Source organism: Pristiophorus japonicus, chromosome 12 (genome assembly GCF_044704955.1).
Source record: "Pristiophorus japonicus isolate sPriJap1 chromosome 12, sPriJap1.hap1, whole genome shotgun sequence".
NCBI classification, from domain to species: Eukaryota; Metazoa; Chordata; class Chondrichthyes; family Pristiophoridae; genus Pristiophorus; species Pristiophorus japonicus.
In genome coordinates this window covers 4,591,443-4,605,008 of record NC_091988.1, presented here as the reverse complement: position 1 = coordinate 4,605,008, position 13,566 = coordinate 4,591,443, and the positions used below count along the sequence as shown (strand labels likewise).

Below are 13,566 nucleotides of genomic sequence, written 5' to 3'. Positions count from 1 at the left end.
AAGATAAAGGTTCACGGAGTCAGAGGAAATGAATTAGCATTGATCGAGAATTGGCTAACTAACAGAAAGCAGAGAGTCGGGATAAATGGGTCCTTTTCGGATTGGAAATCGGTGGTTAGTGATGTGCCACAGGGATCGGTGCTGGGACCACAACTGTTTACAATATACATAGATGACCTGGAAGAGGGGGCAGAGTGTAGTGTAACAAAATTTGCAGATGACACAAAGATTAGTGGGAAAGCGGGTTGTGTAGAGGACACAGAGAGGCTGCAAAGAGATTTAGATAGGTTAAGCGAATGGGCTAAGGCTTGGCAGATGGAATTCAATGTCGGAAAATGTGAGGTCATCCACCTTGGGAAAAAAAACAGTAAAAGGGAATATTATTTGAATGGGGAGAAATTACAACATGCTGCAGTGCAGAGGGACCTGGGGGTCCTTGTGCATGAATCCCAAAAAGTTAGTTTGCAGGTGTAGCAGGTAATCAGGAAGGCAAATGGAATGTTGGCCTTCATTGCGAGAGGGATGGAGTACAAAAGCTGGGAGGTCCTTCTGCAACTGTACAGGGTATTGGTGAGGCCGCACCTGGAGTACTCGGTGCAGTTTTGGTCACCTTACTTAAGGAAGGATATACTAGCCTTGGAGGGGGTACAGAGACGATTCACTAGGCTGATTCCGGAGATGAGGGGGTTACCTTATGATGATAGATTGAGTAGACTGGGTCTTTACTCGTTGGAGTTCAGAAGGATGATGGGTGATCTTCTAGAAACATTTAAAATAATGAAAGGGATAGACAAGATAGAGGCAGAGAGGTTGTTTCCACTGGTCGGGGAGACTAGAACTAGGGGGCACAGCCTCAAAATAAGGGGGAGCCAATTTAAAACCAAGCTGAGAAGGAATTTCTTCTCCCAGAGGGTTGTGAATCTGTGGAATTCTCTGCCCAAGGAAGCAGTTGAGGCTAGCTCATTGAATGTATTCAAATCACAGATAGATAGATTTTAACCAATAAGGGAATTAAGGGTTATGGGGAGCAGGTGGGTAAGTGGAGTTGAGTCCACGGCCAGATCAGCCATGATCTTGTTGAATGGTGGAGCAGGTTCGAAGGGCTAGATGGCCTACTCCTGTTCCTAATTCTTATGTTCTTATGTTCTTATGTAAAAGTGGTGGTGCAACGAGATCTGGGTGTCATGGTACATCAGTCATTGAAAGTAGGCATGCAGGTACAGCAGACAGCTCAGAAAGCAAATGGCATGTTGGCCTTCATAGCGAGAGGATTTGCGTATAGGAGCAGGGAGGTTTTGCTGCAGTTGTACAGGGCCTTGGTGAGACCACACCTTGAGTATTGTGTGCAGTTTTGATCTCCTAATCTGAGGAAGGACATTCTTGCTATTGAGGGAGTGCTGCGAATGTTCACCAGACTAATTCCCGGGATCGCAGGACTGACATATGAGGAAAGACTGGATCGACTAGGCTTATATTCACTGGAATTTAGAAGAATGAGAGGGGATCTCATAGAAGCATATAAAATTCTGACGGGATTGGACAGGTTAGATGCAGGAAGAATGTTCCCGATGTTGGGGAAGTCCAGAACCAGGGGACACAGTCTTAGGATAAGGGGTAAGCTATATAGGACAGGAGATGAGGAGAAACTTTTTCACCCAGAGAATTGTGAACCTGTGGAATTCTCTACCACAGAAAGTTGTTGAGGCCAGCTCATTAGATATATTCAAAAGGGAGTTAGATGTGGCCCTTATGGCCAAAGGGATCAAGGGATATGGAGATAAAGCAGGAATGGGGTACTGAGGTGAATGATCAGCCATGATCATACTGAATGGTGGTACAAGCTCGAAAGGCCGAATGGCCTACTCCTGCACCTAATTTCTATCTTTCTATGTTAATATACTATTTCCGTGTTATCACTGTGGTTATTTTATGATTTTTTATGTATGAAATATATTACAAAAATATTTACCTTCAGACTGCTAACAGTGTTGGGACTTCAAAATGCTATCTTAAGAATTCAACACAAATACCGTCTGTCTGTGTTTCTCTGCTACCCATGTTGGAATACTAAGTTATATGTGTGATTCCTGGAATTTAATGTTTTTTTTCAGGAGGTAACACATTTTGTGTTCAGGATTCTACATGGCCTCGGGAATGCTTTAAATAGAATTAGAAAAGAGGAGTTAACAACCCCCAAGTCTGTCTGCAGGATGCTTTCTTCAATGTGTGTATAGCCCTTGGCCTGGGAATCATGATTGCATTTGCCAGTTACAAGATCTTCTGCAACAGAAGTAAAGAGCTCCCAGTTACATTCACATTCTCTTTCTTACGCTCTTTGAATTGGACATACAATAACTAGCTTGTTTATTGTGTAACCCCGAGTGCGTTGAGAGAGCAAAAGGAGGTTTCCCCAGATTTGTAAGACTTGGCATAATATAGATATGTAAATGATCAGAATTGATTTTTCATGTTAACATGAAAAAGAGACAAATGTTCACCTCATTCACTGTCTCTGCTAATTTTAATAAGATAATGGGCCCAAAATTGGTGGACATACCGCCCAAAATCGTCAAATTGATCGAAAAATATCAACATACTGCCCGGCGGGAAATTCATCCATGACATACCGCCGGGTGGTGTACATACCGTCTGCCCACACGGGACACCCTGCACACCGCCCAAAAGTCCGACATTGGCAGCATACCAGCCGGCATACCACCGGAGCTGTACACCGTCTGAAAAAAGGTGGTTTTTTCCCGATGGTATGTTGGCAGTATGTAAACGACAATGTTCCTCCCCCCCAGTGATGTATTTCTCTCCCCCCCCCCCACCCTCCCAGCGATCATGTCCTACCCTCTCCCAGAGAGATCTAATCCCCCCAATGATCTATTCCTCACCACAACGATCTATTTCTCCGCACCCCGCCCCCCCAGAGATATAGTCCTCCCCCACCCCCAGCAATCTATTCCTCCCCACAGCGATCTATTTCTCTTCCTCACCCCCCCCCCCACCCGCCCAAAAGATATATTCCTCCACCGCTCCCCCCAGAGAGATCTAATCCCCCCCCCACAGGGATATAGTCCTCCCCTGCCAGAGAGATCTAATCCCCCCCCCCCCAGAGATATAGTCCTCCCCTGCCAGAGAGATCTAATCCCCCCCCAGAGATATAGTCCTCCCCTGCCAGAGAGAACTAATCCCCCCACTGGAGATTTAATCCCCCCCCCCCCAGAGATCTAATTTCTCCAGAGATCCAATCCTCCCCCAGAGATCTATTCCGCTCCCCCGCCCCCAGAAAAATGCTGAAATAAGTAAATAAATAACAATATAAGTATTATAAATAAATGAGAAACATTGCTCAGAACCGCCCGGACCAATGTTGCCAGCACTGCGCCCCGGCAGTACTCGGTGGTATGAAACGACATACCACTGTTATACCGCCGAGAAATGGGCGGACGACCAATTTCGGTCCCAATGATATTTCTGTCAGAAAAAGTTGCAAATTATCTGGATCTTCAGAAATAATTTTGTAATCGGTAAAACATCATTAAAATAACATAATTTGGCAACTATTCAGTTAAATATTCATGCCAACATGTATGCAAGCGTAATGATGCTCAGCAGACCTGCTGTTCACATTCTCCACCTCCCGAAGTGATGGCAGCCTCTAAAATATTCAGATGAAAGGCAAAGTCAATTTAAAGGAATACTCTGGCTTCCAGGTAAATTGATGTTCTCAATAATGATTGTCTGTCTAGTGCAAAAATTAGAACTAACATAAATACTTCTTTTAAGAAAGCTAGTCCACACAGCAGGTAGAAAGTGCAGTGGAGTTTGAAAGACATCTCCCAAGATCGTTGTGACACAGTAATACTGCCTGTGACTGTTAAATGTTAATGGTGAAATACAGGCTTTGTATTAAGCTGTTGTGTACCACTTGCAATGTGAGCAGTTAATTGTTTTTAGCTGTGGTAGTTTCCATTTATTTTAATCAAGCATTCATATTAATACAAATAAAAACACATAACACACCTTTCATTTATTTGACTCTGAAGTATGCTGAGTTATCCAAATTTCTTGGAGCAAAATACTTGACTGAACAGAGCTTCAGGCTATCGTACAGCTTACAAACATTGTTGTAACAGTGCCAGGAAAGCAAGAACACTCGTTTGCACCAACACTGGAATAGGCCACCATGAGAATTAGATTTTCAATAAAGTCGACGCGTAATGATTTACATCATCAGATATTTGAGATTGGAGTTCTTAAGAAATTTGCTTCTGAAACAGGATCATGATTTGTAAGGATGTATGAGAATCAAATTCAAACGAATGAATACCTTTCTACCTGCTAACATACTGGGAGCAGCATTACAGGAAATAAGATTGTTCAGTTTCTGAAAGAAAAAAGATGGGTTAAAGTCTCCGATGGGTCCCGTCACCTGCCTGAAATATGAATCTATTTTAGCCCCATTTTTATTTCAGATTTTGAGAATTTGCAGTTTGATCTTTGTCTCTGACAAACTGTATTGATTACTTTCCAATCTCAGTGTGGAGTCTTTTTTAAACAGTATCATATCTACAACTCATAGCTTGCTTAGTTTTCTGCTAACATCATTTAACCTCATTACTATTGTTGCTCACTCGTGAAATATTGGCCTTGAAATTCCGGTCCGAGGCTTCCTTCGGACAAACACAGCAGAGCTCCTAACCGACCGATTTTCAGCCAGTCAGCTGGCTTTGAGTCTGTGGCCCGCCCCCATTATGAGTCATTTCCTGTGGGACTTTGAAAAAATGTCAAAGTCCTGAAAATGGCTCTTCTGACCACATCAGAGCTCCCAGCGGTAAGTACCACTCTAAACATCATAAGTACGCCAGCTTTCGGCCCCGACACCTGGTGATCTACGTAACCACACAGCTCCAATAATGAAACGTTAGGCACCAAAACAAAGCTTTGATAGTTCAAATGTCACCTTGGACTGAGCTGCTGTTCCTGGCCAGTTTTTTGCTGGGCTAAAGGCACCAGACCAAAACCACAAAAATATAACTCCCATCAGCTGATCATAAAAGCTAGCCAAGGAGCAGTCCAGATTGTTCCGCCTTCTCAACTTAAAATAAAGAGCCACAAAACATCAGTGGGTTAGAATCAAAAAGGGCAACAATCCTAACCAACTGATTTTCACTATTAATCATACAAACCATGAAAAGTACAATATAAATGGCATCTCTGAACCGTGTACAGACTGCACAGGTATGTCCCATGCTGATGTACAATTTATCTAAAATTAATCCAGAGTATGAAAAAATCCAAAACACAGATCCTTGGAAAAAATTCATGGCCATGAAGTCCCGGCCTTGCTGGGTCGGTACGGAGTGTGTACGGAGTGTGTACCGACCCGGCGAGGCCTCGCAAAAGCCGGTTTTCGGGGTACGATGTGCATGCGCCGAAAACCCAGCTTTTCCGATCAGTCAAGCTTTGGCTTGACAGATCCTCCGCATCCCCGGGAGTAGGACCTCAGTGCGGAGGAGATTGAGCTATTTGCCCATCTCATGCCCAGCGAAACATAGAAACATAAAAACATAGAAAATAGGTGCAGGAGTTGGCCATTCGGCCCTTCGAGCCTGCACCACCATTCAATATGATCGTGGCTGATCATGCAATTTCAGTACCTCGGGCCCAAGTTTCCACAGGATAAAAAACGGGCGCCCCTCCGAGCTGGGCGCCCGTTTTTCGCGCCTAAAACGGCGCCAGAAAAAAAACGCGCCATTCTCGAGCGCTCTGCAGCTCCTTGTCTGTTTGGCGCGGCGCCCAGGGGGGCGGAGCCTACACTCGCGCCGATTCTGTAAGTGGGAGGGGGCGGGTACCATTTAAATTAGTTTTTTTCCTGCCGGCAACCCTGCGCGTGTGCGTTGGAGCGTTCGCGCATGCGCAGTGTGAAGGAAACATTGGCACTCGGCCATTTTTGTAGTTCTTTGTAGCTGTTTAATTTTTGAACATTTTTTAATAAAACCACATTGCCATCAGCACAGAGGCTTCCCTTCTCACTGTCTCCTTCCCCTCCCTCCTCTGCGCGGCAACAAGCCGCTGTCTCCTCCCCTCCCTCCCCTTCCTCCACGGCAACAAGCCGCTGTCTCCTTCCCCTCCCTCCCCTGCGCGGCAACAAGCCGCTGTCTCCTTCTAACAATGGCTAAAGCACTTTCACACAGGTAGGAAGATGGTTTATTTAATCTTTTCTTTCCTTATAAATGTTTATTCAGGTTGGATTTATTTGTATAATATTTGTAGAAGTATAAATAAGGATTTATTGTAGAATTTAATGAGTTCCCTTCCCCCCCCTCCCCCCCCCACCTCGTTCTGGACGCCTAATTTGTAACCTGCGCCTGATTTTTTAATGTATAGAACAGGTCTTTTCAGTTCTACAAAAATCTTCACTGGCTCCATTCTACTTTAGTTTGGAGTACGTTTTCACTGTGGAAACTTTGAAATCAGGCGTCAGTGGCCGGACACGCCCCCTTTTGAAGAAAAAATTCTGTTCTAAAGTAGAACTGTTCTACCTGACTAGAACTGCAGAAAAAAAATGTGGAGAATTGCGATTTCTAAAATAGTCCGTTCTCCACCAGTTGCTCCTAAAAATCAGGCGCGAATCATGTGGAAACTTGGGCCCCTCATTCCTGCGTTCTCTCCATACCCCCTGATCCTTTTAGCCGTAAGGATCACATCTAACTCCCTTTTGAAGATATCCAACGAACTGGCCTCAACAACTTTCTGTCGTGGAGAATTCCACAGGTTCACAATTCTTTATTGTTATTTATTTATTTTAGCATTTTTCTGGAGGCGGTGGAGCGGAATAGATCTCTGATGGAGGATTGGATCTCTGGAGAAATTAGATCTCGGGGGGGGGGGGGGGGATTAAATCTCCAGTGGGGGGATTAGATCTCTCTGGGGGGGGGGGGGGGGACTGTATCTCTGGGGCTGGGAGGAAGAGAAATAGATCACTGGGGGGGGGGGGGGGTGTGAGAGGACTATATCTCTGGGGGGGAGGACTATATCTCTGGGGGGGGGTGGAGAAATAGATCGTTGTGGTGAGGAATAGATCGTTGGGGGGATTAGATCTCTCTGGGAGAGGGTAGGACATGATCGCTGGGAGGGTGGGGGGGGGGAAGAGAAATAGATCGCTGTGGGGGAGGAACATTGTCGTTTACATACCGCCAACATACCATCGGGATAAAACCACCTTTTTTCAGACGGTGTACAGCTCCGGTGGTATGCCGGCGGGTATGCTGCCAATGTCGGACTTTTGGGCGGTCTGCAGGGTGTCCCGTGTGGGCAGACGGTATGTACACCACCCGGCGGTATGTCATGGATGAATTTCCCGCCGGGCAGTATGTTGATATTTTTCGATCAATTTGGCGATTTTGGGCGGTATGTCGGCAGTCCGCGGGCGGTATGTCCACCAATTTCGGGCCCATTATCTTATTAAAATTAGCAGAGACAGTGAATGAGGTGAACATTTGTCTCTTTTTCATGTTAACATGAAAAATCAATTCTGATCATTTACATATCTATATTATGCCAAGTCTTACAAATCTGGGGAAACCTCCTTTTGCTCTCTCAACGCACTCGGGGTTACACAATAAACAAGCTAGTTATTGTATGTCCAATTCAAAGAGCGTAAGAAAGAGAATGTGAATGTAACTGGGAGCTCTTTACTTCTGTTGCAGAAGATCTTGTAACTGGCAAATGCAATCATGATTCCCAGGCCAAGGGCTATACACACATTTAAGAAAACAGACTTGGGGGTTGTTAACTCCTCTTTTCTAATTCTATTTAAAGCATTCCCGAGGCCATGTAGAATCCTGAACACAAAATGTGTTACCTCCTGAAAAAAAACATTCAATTCCAGGAATCACACATATAACTTAGTATTCCAACATGGGTAACAGAGAAACACAGACAGACGGTATTTGTGTTGAATTCTTAAGATAGCATTTTGAAGTCCCAACACTGTTAGCAGTCTGAAGGTAAATATTTTTGTAATATATTTCATATATAAAAATCATAAAATAACCACCAGACTCGGTGATAACACGGAAATAGTATATTAACATAGAAAGATAGAAATTAGGTGCAGGAGTAGGCCATTCGGCCTTTCGAGCTTGTACCACCATTCAATATGATCATGGCTGATCATTCACCTCAGTACCCCATTCCTGCTTTCTCTCCATACCCTTTGATCCCTTTGGCCATAAGGGCCACATCTAACTCCCTTTTGAATATATCTAATGAACTGGCCTCAACAACTTTCTGTGGTAGAGAATTCCACAGGTTCACAATTCTCTGGGTGAAAAAGTTTCTCCTCATCTCCTGTCCTATATAGCTTACCCCTTATCCTAAGACTGTGTCCCCTGGTTCTGGACTTCCCCAACATCGGGAACATTCTTCCTGCATCTAACCTGTACAATCCCGTCAGAATTTTATATGCTTCTATGAGATCCCCTCTCATTCTTCTAAATTCCAGTGAATATAAGCCTAGTCGATCCAGTCTTTCCTCATATGTCAGCCCTGCGATCCCAGGAATTAGTCTGGTGAACATTCGCTGCACTCCCTCAATAGCAAGAATGTCCTTCCTCAGATTAGGAGATCAAAACTGCACACAATACTCAAGGTGTGGTCTCACCAAGGCCCTGTACAACTGCAGCAAAACCTCCCTGCTCCTATACGCAAATCCTCTCGCTATGAAGGCCAACATGCCATTTGCTTTCTTAACTGTCTGCTGTACCTACATGCCTACTTTCAATGACTGATGTACCATGACACCCAGGTCTCGTTGCACCACCACCTTTACATAAGAACATAAGAATTAGGAACAGGAGTAGGCCTTACCCCTTATCCTAAGACTGTGTCCCCTGGTTCTGGACTTCCCCAACATCGGAACATTCTTCCTGCATCTAACCTGTCTGAACCCGTCAGAATTTTATATGCTTCTATGAGATCCCCTCTCATTCTTCTAAACTCCAGTGACTATAAACCTAGTCGATCCAGTCTCTCCTCATTGTACATGGATCAATTGTCAATGACAATAGGCTGAATTTTACTGGGGATGGCAGGTTGGGGAGAGGGGATCCGAGGCAGTCGGGTAAGCCCAGGAGCATGGGCTTCCCACAGGCCCAGGAGAATGGGCTTCCCGCAGGCCCAGGAGAACGGGCTTCATCAGGCCCAGGAGAATGGGCTTCCCGCAGGCCCAGGAGAATGGGCTTCCCGCAGGCCCAGGAGAACGGGCTTCCCGCAGGCCCAGGAGAACGGGCTTCCCGCAGGCCCAGGAGAACGGGCTTCCGCAGGCCCAGGAGAACGGGCTTCCCGCAGGCCCAGGAGAATGGGCTTCCCGTCGGCCCAGGAGAACGGGCTTCCCGCAGGCCCAGGAGAACGGGCTTCCCGCAGGCCCAGGAGAATGGGCTTCCCGCAGGCCCAGGAGAACGGGCTTCACGTAGGCCCAGGAGGACGGGCTTCCCGTAGGCCCAGGAGGACGGGCTTCCCGCAGGCCCAGGAGAACGGGCTTCCCGTAGGCCCAGGAGAACGGGCTTCCCGCAGGCCCAGGAGAACGGGCTTCCCATAGGCCCAGGAGGACGGGCTTCCCGTAGGCCCAGGAGAACGGGCTTCCCGCAGGCCCAGGAGAACGGGCTTCCCGTAGGCCCAGGAGAACGGCCTTCCCGTAGGCCCAGGAGAACGGCCTTCCCGTAGGCCCAGGAGGACGGGCTTCATGCAGGTCCTGCCAAATCTAACGGCAGTGCCTTATTGGAAAAGGAAGCCCCCCGTTTCCCACACGCAGCCAGCCAGATTGAGCGGCCGGCTGGCTCTGGGCGGGTAGGCCTGTGGCACTAGGCCGCACAGAGGAGGGAGGGAGAGATCACACAGAGGACTGGAGCGGCAAGAAGATTGTGGGAGGGGGGTGGGGGTAAAAGATCGGAGAAAGTAGGAAGAATATTGCAGGGGGGAGTTGAAAATCGGGGGCCAGCAAAGATTGGGGGACGGCCGGAGGGGTATGGTGCAGAGGGGGATCCGAAGAGGAATGGGGGCCATTGGAGCAGCATGGGGAGGGAGTCTTGTGGGGAGAATCAGAGGCCTGGGGGTAGGGGGAAATCTGAGGCCCTGTGGTGGGTTAACATAAGAACATAAGAAATAGGAGCAGGAGTAGGCCATAAGGCCCCTCGAGCCTGCTCCGTCATTCAATAAGATCATGGCTGATCTGATCAAGGACTCAGCTCCACTTCCCCACCCGCTCCCCATAACCCCTTATCCCCTTATCGTTTAAGAAACTGTCTATGTCTGTCTTAAATTTATTCAATGTCCCGGTTTCCACAGCTCTCTGAGGCAGCGAATTCCACAGATTTACAACCCTCTGAGAGAAGAAATTCCTCCTCATCTCAGTTCTAAATGGATGGCCCCTTATTCTAAGATCATGCCCTCTAGTTCGAGTCTCCCTGACCACTTGAAACATCCTCTCTGCATCCACCTTGTCAAGCCCCCTCATAATCTTATACGTTTTTGATAAGATCACCTCTCATTCTGCTGAATTCGAATGAGTAGAAGCCCAACCTACTCAACCTTTCTTCATAAGTCAACCCACTCATCCCCGGAATCAACCGAGTGAACCTTCTCCGAACTGCCTCCACAGCAAATATATCCTTTCGTTAATATGGAAACCAAAACTGCACGCAGTATTCCAGGTGTGGCCTCACCAATACCCTGTATAGCTTTAACAAGACTTTCCTGCTTTTATACTCCATCCCCTTTGCAATAAAGGCCAAGATTCCATTGGCCTTCCTGATCATTTGCTGTACCTGCACACGATCCTTTTGTGTTTCATGCACAAGTACCCCCAGGTCCTGCTGTACTGCAGCACTTTGCAATCTCTCTCCATTTAAATAATAACTTGCTCTTTGACTTTTTCTGTCAAAATGCATGACTTTACATTTCCAACATTCTACTCCATCTGCCAAATTTTTTCCCACTCACTGAGCCTGTCTATGTCCTCCTCACACATTACCCTTCCTCCAATCTTTGTATCATCAGCAAACTTGGCTACATTACACTCAGTCCCCTCGTCCAAGTCGTTAATATAGATTGTAAATAGGGACCCTGGATTCAGGAGTTCACTGTAAAGCCACATACCTCCTGGGTCCAGCAGTCCTTGCCTTGCATTAGCTGGCCAGTTTCACAAGGCCTGCAAAACCCAACCAGCTAAAGTTAAATACAAGATGGAGGTTAAAGCCAAGGCTTCCAGCTTCATTATAATATTTAAACAAATGACCTGCCTGCTAGCAGCGGATTGGTTGGCTGCCCCAACCCACCTCCATTAAAATCCGGTGGGTTAAGGCCGGGATTGTGATTTTTAAAACTTGAACTTACCCTACTTTTAGTTTCAAATTTCCCCCCAATTAATTCTATTAATATTTCTGTTTAAAGCTGACTAAAGGCAGAGTGGTTAGTCAGACTCCCACTGCTTCTTAATGTAAAAGTTCTCAGTTGCAACAATTATACATATAGTAATGATTGGTTGGGAATACATGATAAAAGGAAATATTGTCCTAGGTTAGTTAGACTAGCAAGTGGAAAAAGTCAAGAAACAGATTGCAAGTATCTTGGTGATTATGTTGTTAAACTAATGAAAGCACACTTTTTATTAGCTTTTTTATTATTTTCTCAAGGTGAGCAGAATGCATTGGAAACTGTTTATTTGTATATTGTAAGGTTCGAAAATCCACCTCCGCATTTTCTTTTGGAACACCCTCAGGTCAAGAAAACCAAGATGGGATCGTCCTATACATTTTAAATGAACATTTTTGGCCAAGTAAAATCCTCAGACCAGGCAGGCTGGGAAACGTGTGGGTGGATACAGACATTGTGGAGTCTGGCTCACAAACGAGACAGAGGCACTGGCCAATGGGGGAAAAGTGCACTCTGGCAGGCCAATCAGGGGTCGAGTCGGGCCTGAAGCGGTGAAATCCTCAACCAATGGGGACTACCCGGCCCAGTTCGAAAATATGACTCACCCCCAATCAAATTATGAATGTGGACCATCATCTACCTAATTAATATGGACAGTGGACAATAGTCCTGAGATCACTGCGGTGATGGCCCATCAAAGGGGAGGCCCAAACCGATTGACTCCCAGGACTGTTACAATGGACCAGCAGACTTTGAGGCACCAATGTGCACTGAAACAATACCCCTGTCCTCACACCTACCTGTACCTGTGACATCTTCTGATTAAATATTCAAAGCTATCTCCCCGCCCAAACTTACACAATGGACCACCAACTGAGTTTGGGCGCGAAAAGGCCAGAACTAAATTGGATACAAATATAGGACGTACGGAACCACCGAGGGGGGGAGAAGCAGCTGGAGCAGTAGGAGAAGGAGTCGAGGAGCAGTAGCAGTCACAGACAGACAGAAACCGAGAGAGAACGGAGACGGACTGTTACCGGCTGGGAAACCTACCATTGAACGGGCCCTGGACTCGACTTGTGTGCAGAATATACAACCCAACTACCGAGAGGCCCAACATCGTCTCAAGAAGCCGAGCCGCACACCGAACAACGCTCCGAGGCCAACCAGCTGAAGAACCGGAGACCGAAGTAACTGGGAGAGGCAACATTCACTCCAGCTACCCCGTAAACCAACCATCCTAAGGCTAAAAAAATAACTGTCAAAAGGAATGGTCAGTATTATCCTGGGGTTTCTTTTCCCAACTGTCAGCCTGGGTCAGTCAGGTAAAAAGGGGGGTGGGGGTGGTGTTGGAACTGTCTTGTAAAGATAAAATTGTGTAAGGTTTTCGTTGTGTCCATTTCTTCCCACAGATTTTCATAGTTTATAAGTGTGGGTCAGATATGTGTTTTGATGAAGTTTGACCTTGTTGGAAACTTACCGTGGTTAATAAATTGGACTTACTCGGTTTTTTTTCGTTCCAAGGACCACTTGTCTCTGAGTGTTTTGTTTTCCCTTGTGGAAGCTCATAATCCACCAAAATTGTGAGGTTAGAACCAGATAGGGGTGCTCGGGCGCTTCGAAACCACCAGTTTAATGGTCAGCGAGCCATAAGCTGCTGGACCATCCCCTAGAAGGGACAGAGAGGCCCAATACACCAACAGCCACCAAAGACCCCCGTAACTGGGCAGAGCAAAAACCCCCTACACTCAGGAGATTAAAGAATGCAGAATGCAGGATCAGAGGTGCACACTGGTGGGATGTACTGCAGTATATTGTGGATGTTGCAGGGACTCCATTGCAGAAGGAGTCAGTGTGCTGTACATAAGGGCGAGTTTATTCATGAAAAAACTAGGCCCTGTTACGGCACTTTCTGAATATATTGGGAATGCCAACGAGGTCAAGGATAAAAAGAAAAAGAAGTACCATTGATAACTCTTAAACCATATTATAAAGTGGAGGAATAAAAACAGAACATGCTGGAAATGCACAGTAAATAGATTAGTGGTGATATCAAAAAATATCCTCTCCTGCCACCGTCCCAAATTGTATGTTTTCAGATTCATAATCCAACAGATATTGCTC

The 13,566-nt window shown here is 46.2% G+C and overlaps 1 protein-coding gene across 2 annotated transcripts in view; it reads right to left on the bottom strand.

Moving 5' to 3' along the window:
* LOC139277131 (neural cell adhesion molecule L1-like protein) overlaps positions 1-13,566 on the bottom strand; it is a 759,673-nt gene that overhangs the window by 541,403 nt on the left and 204,704 nt on the right. The window lies entirely within an intron of this gene.